The sequence below is a fragment of the Stomoxys calcitrans genome, chromosome 2, assembly GCF_963082655.1.
Source record: "Stomoxys calcitrans chromosome 2, idStoCalc2.1, whole genome shotgun sequence".
Lineage (NCBI taxonomy): Eukaryota > Metazoa > Arthropoda > Insecta > Diptera > Muscidae > Stomoxys > Stomoxys calcitrans.
Window position 1 is genome coordinate 232,981,907 of NC_081553.1, and position 12,553 is coordinate 232,994,459.

At 37.7% G+C, this 12,553-nt stretch overlaps 1 protein-coding gene across 2 annotated transcripts in view; it reads right to left on the reverse strand.

Annotated features, from left to right (window-relative positions):
- The window catches only part of LOC106094073 (neuroligin-4, Y-linked), a 368,403-nt gene that overhangs the window by 187,668 nt on the left and 168,182 nt on the right, over positions 1–12,553 (reverse strand). The window contains exon 1 of one of the 2 annotated variants that reach the window (XM_059363691.1): positions 7,790–7,828. The exons of the other annotated variant lie outside the window; for it this stretch is intronic. The gene's annotated coding sequence lies outside the window, so the exon portion shown is untranslated. Of the gene's footprint in view, positions 1–7,789; positions 7,829–12,553 lie in introns of those variants that run through there. 2 annotated transcript variants of the gene reach the window in all.

Below are 12,553 nucleotides of genomic sequence, written 5' to 3' on the forward strand. Positions count from 1 at the left end.
ATCATAATCCGCTGAAAAATGCATAATTTATGCCCCATAGCAACTATATCAAAATATGGACCGATTTGGATTCCACATGGAAATTTGACACGGATATTAAGTGGGCTAATAATAAGTTCAAGTCATTGTTCAATTTTGTAGAACAAAATATCAAAATATAAATATAAGACCTTAAATTGAGAGATCGCTCTATATGGCAGCTACATCCAAATCTGGACCGATCTGGGCCTAATTGCGAAAAGATGTAAAGGGACAGCAATATCCAAATTTAGACCGATCTGGGCCAAACTGGAGAATAATGTATAAGGGCTTAAGACAACTCACTGTCAGCAAATTCGGATAATAAATGTGGATTTTGTGTACCTAAAACCCTAAGTCGGATCGGTCTATATGGCAGCTATATGCGAATCTGGACCGATGTGTGTCAAATTAAAGAAGGATGTCGAAGGGCCTAACACAAATCAATGTCCCTAATTTTGGCAAAATCGGGCAATGATTGCGACTTTTATGGGCGAAAGACCTTAAATAAAGAGAGCGGTCTATATGGCAGCTATATCCAAATCTTGACCCATCTAGGCCAAATTGAAGAAAGATGTCGGGTGGCCTAACTCAACTCACTGTTCCAAATTTCAGCAAAATCGGATAATAAATGTGGCTTTTATGGGCCTATGACACTAAATCGGCGGATCGGTCTATTTGGCGGCTATATGCAAATCTGAACCGATCTGGGCCAAATTAAACAAGTAAGCGGCCTGGCCGAATCTTATATACCCTCCACCATGAATCGCATTTGTCGAGTTCTATGCGCAGTATCTCGTTTTTGGCAAACAAAGAATATTGAATAAGAACTGCTTTGCTATTGGAGCTATATCAAGTTATAGTCCGATGCGGACGATAAATGAATGCTGAACGTTCTAGAAGTTATTGTGTAATATTTCAGTTCATTTGGGTAAGAATTGCGTCTTGTAGGGGCTCAAGAAGCAAAATCGGGAGATCGGTTTATATGGGAACTGTATCAAGCCATAGATCGATTCAGACCATATTGGACACGTATGTTGAAGGTCATGAGAGAAGCCGTTGTACAAAATTTTTGCAAAATCGGATGAGAATTGCGCCCTCTAGAGGCTCAAGAACTAAAGATCCCAGATCGGTTTATATGGCAGCTATATTAGGTTATGTAACGATATGCCCCATACTAAGCTCAGTTATTGAAAGTCATAACAAAACACTTCGTGCAAAATTTCAGCCAAATCGGATGAGAATTGCGCCCTCCAACGTTTCAAGAAGTCAAGATCTAAGATCGGTTTATATGTCAGCTATACCAGATTATGAACCGATTTGAATCATACTTAGCGCAGTTGTTGGAAGTGATACCAAAACACTACGTGCAATATTTCAGTCAAATCAGACAAGAATTGCGCCCTCTAGAGGCTCAATCGGTTTATATGGCAGTTATATCAAAACAAGAACCGATTTGAACCATACTTAGGAAAGTTGATGGAAGTGATACGAAAACACCACCTGCAAGGCCCAAGATCGGTTTATGTGGCAGCTATATCAAAACGTGGACCGATTTGGCCCATTTACAATCCCAACTGACCTACACAAATAAAAATATTTGTGTGAAATTTCAAGCGGCTAGCTTTACTCCTTCGTAAGTTAGCGAGCTTTCGACAGACAGACGGACGAACGGCCAAAAGGGGATGGCTAGATCGACTTAAAATTACATGACGATCAAGAACAATACTTTAAGGGATCTCAGTTGCATATTTCGAGGTGTTACAAACAGAATGACGAAATTAGTATACCCTTATCCTATGGTGTAGGGTATAAAAATTATGTCGAGCGGCCTAACATAACTCACTGTCCCAAATTTCAGCAAATTCGGATAATATAAATGTGGCCTTTATGGGCCTAAAACCCTAAATCGGCGGATAGGTCTATATGGGGGCTATATCAAAATATAGTCCGATATAGCTCATCTTCGAAGTAGACCTGACTATGGACAAAAAAAGAGTTTGTGCACAGTTGCAGCTCAATATCTCTATTTTTAAAGACTTTAGCGAGATTTCAACAGACAGACGGACGAACATAGCTATATCGTCTCAGATTTTTACTCTGATCAAGAATATATGAACTTTATGGGGTCGGAAATGGATATTTCGATTTGTTGCAAACGAAATGACAAAATGAATATACCCCATCCTTCAGTGGTGGGTTTAAAAAAAATCGGGGTTGATCTCCCGATTTATCATCTTGAGCCTTCACAAAGTGCAATTATTATCCGATGTGGCTGAAGTTTTGCACAATGACTTCTGCTATGTCTGTCAAAAACTCCGTCAAGTACGGTCCAAATCGGTACACAACCTGATATAGCTTCCATATAAACCTATCTCTTGACTTGATGTTTTAAGCCTATAGAGGGCGTTTACTTTAACTTACGACTTCATCTTTCGATTCTGTTTTTCGTTTTACTGATTTTCGGTGTTTATGTTAGGTTTTTTGTTATGGTGTATTCAGGAGACAGTAGTAGAATTTTCATGACGGTCAAAAATTTTGTAAAGGTTGGAGTTTGCTTATATGGAAACTATATCTAAATTGATTATATTGCCATTTTAATTTTTTTCATAACTAGACCATAAAACACACGCTTGTTATTTTCATCAACATTGAATGCTTCCCTGGATTTATCTGCATTTTGAATCCCAAATATTGTCCCCAAAACCGATAAAGAAAACAATAGTGATGAACATCAACAACAACAAAATTACACCCACAGTGTTGATAGTGGATAAACCCTGATTTTTTGACATCTTGCACCACTGTGCTTGTTTTTTTTTTTTTTTTTTTGTCAAAAAAGTTATTCCTAATTTTTCATTGATGACTGAAGAACTGATTTTTCCCATTCCCTTAAATGTTTTTGTTTTTTTCATAAGTGATCCTAACGGTTAATTTATTAATGCTTGAACGGATGTTGTTGTTATTGCTGTTGAAGATGCCTTTGTGTTTACTTAAAGCGAAAATACACGGAAATATGATTTTAAAACTTGTAAACATTACATGCTAACACATAAATTTACTTGCTTCAAGCCTTTGAAATCGAAATGTTGCCAGACAGAGATGAATTATGCTTCGGTTTCGGGTTCAGGGTACGAATGATTTATGGCCATGAACTCAATTGGCATACCACATACGCCGGGAAGTACAACGGAGTATAGGGCAAGGAAAAAACAAGTCTTAAATCATCATCAAAGTAACATTAGGATGATTAATATTAAATACAACAATTGCATTACACACATACAAACACAACACATTAGTACACGCACTCACACACGCCCATCATCACGCACACCAACACCAGCTACACGATAAGGGGAAAGCTATAAGAAAATAAAACAGGAAAAATACATCTAACAGGAGCTTCTTTCAATTTCATATTTTTTCTCCACTTTTCGTTTTTTTTTGCGTTTGTATCCTTAGGGTTGTCCTGCATATGTCGCAGCTCGCTCCATTTAGCAAACTAGCATTTCCAATATGTATGTAAATGCCATAAGCAGTTGCCATATGAATGGACTAATCCATGTGTTTTGTATGGGGATTTGGGGTATGTCATTTTTTTTTATCAGCTTACAGATGCGCATTCAAATCTATAGACGAAGTGTTGTTGGAGAGGAGTAGAGGAGAAGAGCATGGGTTGGGAACCTGCCCGCCTTTTGAATATGAATTTAATGAAATTACCAACAAACAAATAAAACGGTTTTTTTCTACTACTCTCGCCGCATTTCTCACCCACACCCAAACTTTCACAGATTTTCAGATATACAATCTAGCAAATCTTTTCCAAAGTATTATAAGGATTTGTTAACAGAAATAACACGAAATAATAGAAATTTTGTTTTCACAAAATTTTTATGACCAAATTCAGTTCTGTACCCTGCTGTCCAAGGAGCTGGGGCTCAGAGTGCTGAAGCGAACATAGATAAAGTTTTGTTTCGCTTATTTTTTATTTTATTTGGCGGAGAGTAAATTTATGCAAATCAAATTACAAACAGCAATGACAACATATTTCAGTGAACCAGCTTCGGCTTTGGCATTTTATCTTTGGTTTTTTTTTTTTTTTGTATCGCAGATAGCATTTTTATTTTGATATACAGATTTTCACTAAACTTCTGGTCAAATGTTTTTTTTTTATAGATTTGTTGTGCGTTTATTTGTTCTGCTCCGCCAGGCTTCGAGGGCCAAGTAAACTGGTCAGTGTTCTATGCGAAGCTGTATTATCGTTATGTCCCCATCAGCGCCTCGGCGGAAAAATGACGCCACATAGAGTACTTTACAGCCTTAAGGATGACACATTAAATAAAAAAAAAATAAATTACAAATAAACAAAGCCATCAATTTTCCAGAGGCCATGGAATAAAAGAGAAGCAAAATACTACCATTAAATTTCTTCACTGAGGGCCAATTGTGTTGACCTGCAATTAAGGCATCAGTACACAGTGTGGAGTCACAGTTGCATTGGTCTGCAAATAGCTAATTTGGTTGGTAAGAATTTAAGATTTATCATTAAAAGCGGGAAAGATTTGCAATCGTTTTAAAATACTACGAACATCTTTAGAACATCTAATCAAATTTTAAGAGAAAAAGTTAAAAGGGCATGTAATTCGGCATCATTTATGAAGCCAAGAAGTTTTTTCAGTTAATTGGTCCATATGGCAAATATAACTTAATATGATCCAATCGATGCCAATCGATGCACGGATGTCGAGAAACCTAACACAACGCACTATTCCAAATTTCAAAAAATACAAAATCGGGTAATTATTGACCCTTTAATGGGTTCATGACATTAAATCGGGTATAAAGGTATATATGATAGCTTTATCCAAATATGGTCCGGACTGCACCACATTCCAAAGGATGCATACAGATCAAATCGAGCTCATTGTTCTAAATTACAGCATAATCAGATAACAAATTCGCATTTTAAAGGCTTAATACTACCAAACCCATGGACTTCTGTTCTTGTGCTCATAGACAAATATGTGCAACCTACACCTGTGTACTTGTCTGCCACTACTATAGACCTTCAATCAGGTCATAGGTCATACTAACCAAGAATGTAAAATGGTCTAACACATCTCGTTGTGTCAAATTTCAATACAGCTTTCAGGGGTTCAAGACCTTAAATCGGAAGATCGGTATATATGGCAGCTGTATCCATATATAGTCTGATCTAGACCATACTCAGCAGATATCCAAGAGCCCGGAGCCCAAAGAGCCATATTTCAGAAAAATATGACAAGAAATGTGGTTTTTGTGGACTCGAGACCTTATATAGGGAAATCGGTAAATATGGAAGCCTAACACAACTCACTGTCCCAAATTTCAGCAAAATCAGATAATAAATGTGGCTTTTATGGGCCTAAGACCCTAAATCGGTGGATCGGTCTATATCGGGGCTATGTCAAGATATATTCAGATGTAGCCCATCTTCGAACTTAACCTGCTTATAGACAAAAAAATAATTTATGCAAAGCTTCATCTCAATATCCCTATTGTTTAAAACTATAGCGTGATTTCAACAGACAGATAGACAGACGGACGGATATGGCTAGATCGCCATAGATTTTTACGGTGATTAACAACATATATACTTTATAGGGTCGGAAATGGATATTTCGATGTGTTGCCAACGAAATGAGCTAGCCTCTTGAAATTTTGCACATATACTTCTTATTAGCTTAGGTCGGTTGAGATTGTAAATGGGCTATATCAGTCCACATTTTGATGTTGCTGCCAAATAAACCGATCTGGGGTCTTGACTTCTAGAGGGCACAACTCTTATCCGATTTGGCTGAAATTTCGTACGTGGAGTTTTATTACAACTTCCAATAACTGTAGTGAGTATGGTTTAAATCGGTCCATAGCCTGATATAGTTGCCATATAAACCGATCTGGGGTCTTGGATTCTTGAGCCTCTTGAGGACGCAAATATTATCCGATTTGGCTGAAATTTTGCATCTGGTGTTTTGTTATGACTTCCAACAACTGTATTAAGAATGGTTCAAATCAGTACATAACCTGATATAGCTGCCATATAAGCCGATCTGGGGTCTTGACTTCTTGAGCGTCTAGAGTGCGCAATTCCTATCCGATTTGGCTGAAATTTTGCATGACGTGTTTTGCTATGACTTCGAACAACTATATTAAGAAGAGTTCAAATCGGTCCATAACCTGATATAGCTGCCATATAAACCGATCTGGGGTCTTGACTTTTTGAGCCACTAGAGGGCGCAATTATTAACAGATTTAGCTGAAATTTTGCATGAGGTGGTTTGTTATAACTTTCCACAACTGTGCTAAGAATAGTTTAAATCGGTCCATAAACTGATATATCTGGCACATAAACTGATCTGGGGTCTTGACTTCTTGGGTCACTAGAGGGCGCAATAATTATCCGATTTAGATGAAATTTTGTACAACGACTTCTCTCATGACTTTCAATATACGTGTCAAATATGGCCTATAGCCTGATATACAATAGCTCCCATATAAACCGATCTCCCTATTTTACCTTCTGAGCTCCTAAAGGAGACAATTTTCATTCGAATTGGCTAAAATTTTACACAACAATTTTCATATTTACCATTTTGAGCCCCTGGAAGCCGTATTTTTTGTCCGATTTGGCTAAAATGTTGTATGTAGTGTATGTTATGACTACGAACAACCATGTGAAGTACAGCTCCAATCGGTCAATAACCTGATATATCTCCCATATAAACAGATCTGCCGACTTCGCTTCTGGAGCCCCTGGAAGTCTCAATTTTTGTTCGATTGGGTTAAAACTCTGCAGATAATGTTCCGTTACAAATCCAAAAACTATGCCTAGTAACGGTATATAACCTGATCTAGCTCCCATTTGAATTGATCTCTCGATATCACGTCTTGAGAGTCTGGAAGCCGCAATTGTATACCGATTAGGCTGAAATTTTCCACGCTGTATTCTGTTACGACTTTCAAGTACGGTCAAAATCGGTCTATAACCTGATATATCCATGTGCGGCTCCTAAAAACTTAAATTTTTGCCTGGCTTGGCAGAAATTTAGAGTAAATTTATGCCGTTTAACAAAATTTTTTTTTGTGTATATATTTAATGGACTCCATGGGGGTGGGGTCCCAAGATTCGGCCCGGCCGAATTGGTTACTGTAAAGGTGCAAGTAAAATTGTGCTTAAATTGGTGATTATCTCCGATACATCGCGTTTTTGAAGTCTAGTAATGCAAATTTCCCCATGAACATGAAGAACGAGAGCAAACTTCTTACATACCAATTAGTGTTGACCGATTCAAGTTTTAGCTCAATGAGAAGGGGACTTCTTTTTATAGCCTAGTCCGAATGGCGTGCTAGAATACGACACCTCTTTGGAGAGAACTCTTTTACATGGCAAAGTACCTCACAAAATGTCCCTAGCATTAGGAGGGGAAAACCACCTCTGAAAAATTGTTCTCATGTTCTCGCCAGTATTCGAATCCAGGTGTTCAGCGTCAATGGCGGACATGCTAACTAAGGGAACCAAACTTTGTATTTTGTGAAAGTTTCAGAGAAATTAGTTCAGCGTTTTTGAGTTCATAAGAAACAGGCTAACAAAATTGAGTCTAATATCCAAATTCAATGAAATTTTGTGTACTGACCACAAAGTCCACAAGGAAAAAATTTCATTTAACTTCTTATTAAAAGACGGCATAATGTGCTATAAGTTTTAAATATTAATTTTTATGCTGCTTACTTTTCCAGATTTGTACAAATGCACCAGGATCCATACCTAAAAAAAGAAAAGAGAATTTGTTAAAAATGTTTAAATATTTATATTAAAAAATTTTGATTAATAAAACAAGTAAAAAGGCGTTAAGTTCGGCCGGGCCGAACTTTGACTACCCACCACCTCGGGTATATATGTAAACCCCCTTTCGTCAAAATCCGGTGAAAAATTCATACTTCATGTCCCATAGCAGCCATATCGATATATGTTTCGATTTGGAGCAAATACTTATAAGTACAAGTCATTGTTCATTTGTGTATAACAAAATATTGGTCTTTTAAGTAGCTATATCTAAAAATAAACCGATCTGAACCATATACAACACGGATGTCGAAAAGCCTAACATAAGTCACTGTCCCAAATTTCGGCGAAATCTGACAATAAATGCGCCTTTTATGGCCCCAAAACCTCAAATCGTGATATCGGTCTATATGGCAGCTATAACGAAATCTGGAGCAATCTGAGCCAAATTGAAGAAGAATGTTGAAGGGCTAAACTTAACTAACTGACCCAAATTTCGGCGTTATATATGCCAATAAATGCTCCTTTTATGGGCTCAAAACCTTAAATCGAGATATTGGTCTATATGGCAGCTATATCCAAACCTGTACCGATCTGTGCCATATTGCGGAAGTATGTTCAAGGACTTAACTTAGCCCACTGTCCCAAATTTCGGAGACATCGGATAATAAATGCGCCTTTTATGGGCCCAAAGCCTTAAATCGAGAGATCGGTCTATATGACAGCTATATCGAAATCTGAACCGATCTATGCCAAATTGCTGAAAGATTACGAAGGGCGTAGCACAACGCACACTCCCAAATTTCACCAAAATCAGATAATAAATGTGGCTTTTATGGGCCCAAGACCCTAAATCAGCGGATCGGTCTATATGGCAGCTATATCAAAATCTGGACCGATCTGGGCCAAATTAAGGAAGAATGTCTAAGGGCCTAAGACGTTAAGTAGCATAACGTTCCGATTCTTGTACTTTTCTATTTGCAGGGATTTTTAGAGAAGAGTCGTAGCTCCTAAGGCTCCAATTTTTGATTGTGAAATATTGATAGGGCCACTATTCAGGGGTGTAGTGGAGTTTTAACCAATTAAATTGCTTATTGATGGTCGTCCCAGGTCCCCAAAAAGATAAATTCGACCTGATAACTATACATCGTCTTTTTGGTAAGGATTATGGGGTTTATTTCCCAAATACCTTTGGTTTAAATCCTGTATTGTCATGATTGGTACAAAGTTTGTATATGGGATTTCTGATAGGTTTGGGCGTGAGACCACCAACCACACATCTGGTTTGATAAATGTCGGTTTTATATTTTTGAGAATTTTTATGCTCTGTTATCTCGCCGCAGTAGCCAAGTTGATAGTGTACTCGAATTATCGGTGCTGGGGTCGTGGGTTTTTCTCAATTTTGGCCCGGTCAGTCGCTACTGTCCGCCATAGACTAAGTTAGTCTTAGTGAGTCTCTAACCTACAAGAGGATGCTAAAAACGTGTGCATTTGAAGACATCGATGAGACAAAAAGGTTTTCTTAAGCAGCAAATCCTCTTAGACTCCACTACTTTTGAATGCATTCTACACGGAAGTAGAACAACAACTACCATAAGTTTTGCCAACATATTTAGATAACTGCTTGCCTGCTGCTTTCGTTGTTGTTGTTTTTGTTATTTTCATATATTAAGTTATGTTGTTACAGCAACAACATGTTACCTTAACGTAGGTCGGGGCGGTCGAAAACTTTCCCATTTTAAAAACAAAAAATCTTTTTCTTCTTCTTGAAACGACTTGAAATGTTTGTTTCTTCTACTTCGAACTCTCTTCATCTGGATATGAGGGCGTAAACAATCTCAGCATATGCTGCACTCATTTAGTAAAATAACAAATCCACATACGCACACCCATACGGTGGTACCGACTATATCCCTATGTGTGTGTGTGTGTGTGTGTGTGTGCGTGGCCTTTCAGCCATGTGGCTGTGTTGCATTAACATTTTTGTTTACTCTGCCATAATGGATGTTGGTTAAGTTGTTATTGTAGTTGTTTGTTAGGTCGGCTGTTGGGTCGGACGTATACATGGTTGGGTGTTTGGTTTTAGGTTTGTGTTCTACTCCAAATACATATAAATGAGAAAGTTTTGTTTGGATGGCTTTTCTGGCGTTTTTTGTTTGATTTTAAAAGACATGGAAAGCAACCGAGATGTTGAGTGCAATGACTTCCACACTTTGGTTTCCGGTACAGTGTCGTAAACGGATGTGTACATATACATACATAGACAGGGGGCACAATTGAAAATCACTCATTTGGTATTTTTTAACATTTAAAAGGAAATTTGAAGATTTTAGGTCACAATTATAAGAAACATTTGGGGACATATTTTTGATAAAACCGGTACTTTCATACCTCATTTGGGAAAAGCTAATTGTAGTAGAGTGTTAGGGTGTACGATCATTCGGATGGGGTATACTAATTTCGTCTTTCTGTTTGTATTACCTCGAAATATGCGTCTAAGACCCCATTAAGTATATATATTTTTGATCGTCATGGCATTTAAAGTAGATTTAGGCATGTCCATCCGTCAGTCTGTCCGTTTGTGTGTCTAAAGCACACTAACTTTAGCGAGATATTAAGCAATTCGCTTGCAATTTTGCACAAAAACTTTTTATAAACGTAGGTCGGTTGGGATTGTAAATGGGCCAAATCGGTCTATGTTTTGATATAGCTGCCATATAAACCGATCTTGGGCCTTGACTTCTTGAGGGGACACATTTTCTAAAGGGGCACAATTGTTGATAGTATCACTATCAACAAATGACAGGTTAGGTTAGGTTAGGATTAAGTGGCAGTCTGCCATCAGACTCACTTAGACGTTTTCGTCCATTGTGATACCACAGGAACAGAGAAATGAAGATGCCTTCTAGTTCCTACCATTGAACCATCCAAATCGCTTTCTCAAAGAAGTTCTCATTTCTTTAAGAACCTGTCGGAACTCCTTCTAACTTCTAGTGCGAAACACACACAGACTCGAAGGTGTTCTATAATCTGTTCTTCTTCGATGTCCTCACAGCTTCTCCAAAAGTCATTTGCTGGCAACCTTCAGTCTGTCAGCACGTTTTCCGATTAAACAGTAATCAGTAGTAATGAACACAATGACTGAGACGTCTGTTCTAGCCAATGACAGCAAAGCAGTAGATCTCTTCAAGTCTAGATTAGGCCACAAAGTTTTGGAATGCTCACAGCCCTCTCTTTGTGACCAGAAAACTTAGCTTACAAGTCGCTCTGAAGTGTGTAAGGTAGTTCCTAGTCTCGCAACCTTATCCGTTTTACATTTTCCTGAACCCGACACCCAGAAAAGGTTAATATTGTCAGCATTAGGAGAAGAAAACCGTAGCTGAAATTTTTTTTCTGATGGTCCCGCCAGGATTCGAATCCATGCGTTCAGCATCTTAGGCGGACATGCTAACCTCTGCGCTATGGTGGCCTTAGTCATACCAAACATGGTCTGATCTGGCCTTTTGACAATCACAATCAAACTAAAGTTAAAAAACTATTTTTGCAAAATTTCAAGCCGACAGTTTTACTCCTTCCAAATTTTGAGTGCTTTTGACAGACGGATGGAATGTCAAGGTTCTAAGGTGGAGGCTTTACAAACTATGTGCGATAACAATGATGCCAAAATGGATTAAACGAAGTGATAGCAAATCCAATATTCGCTGTAGGAGTATGTCAAGAATTATCAACTTTTAGGCATAAATTAGATTTTGGGCACTAGTGGAAGTTTTCAATGAAAGTTTGACCCACTCTTAATTGAGTTATGCCATTTTCACAATATTTGTTTTTATTTCGTATACAAAATTTGTTAAACTAGTGTGTTCTACTCCAAACAAACTCAATTACAGGGCTTATGATGCCAATCAATAATATATGAAAAAAAATTGTTTAAATTGTTAAAAAAAGCCAATTTTAGTCACCAACAAACATTTGCCATCGATTGAAAATCCAAAAAAACCTGGTCTGGCAATGGAAACAAATACCAGTATATACTCGGCATTCAAGAGTGTATCGCTAGTAGGTAACAACGACTAGCAATGCAATTAACTCAGCAATAATAAATTAATTGCCCATAAATGTTTATAACGAAGTAGAAAAACAAAGTTATGCTGTTATGCGATGCAAACATGCCGAGTGGGCCTTCACATTTTATTCACATTTTGCATGACATGACAGGTGTGTGTGTGTGTGTGTGTGTGTGCTGGTGTTGGTGGCGTTGTGTTTTTGCATGTAAATGTATGCATGAGCATTTACAGCATAAAAGTATATCCTTGAACTAAATAGTCAAGTGTAGCTAGGCTTAGGTACATACATACGTGCGTTTGTGAATGCATGTGTGTGTGTGTGTGTTTGCAAATGAATTCATAAACATACACATCTATTATTTCATATTTAATGTTTAATTATGCATATTTCAATAAACCGTGTCAAAATTCATAAACTAACGAATCGTAAATGCCTCCATGCATTGCTGATGTCCTTTGCTGTATGTGAAATGCCAGTGTCTTTGTGCCTGGCAGATAAAACGTCGGCAGGCATGTCACTAATTACCAAACATGTCATTATAGTCGATATCAAACTACACTTTATAGGATCACACAGCAAATTAAATATTATCTCCACAAATATTTCCATTACACGTTCCAAGGGGTTTTTGGGAGATGGGGTCCC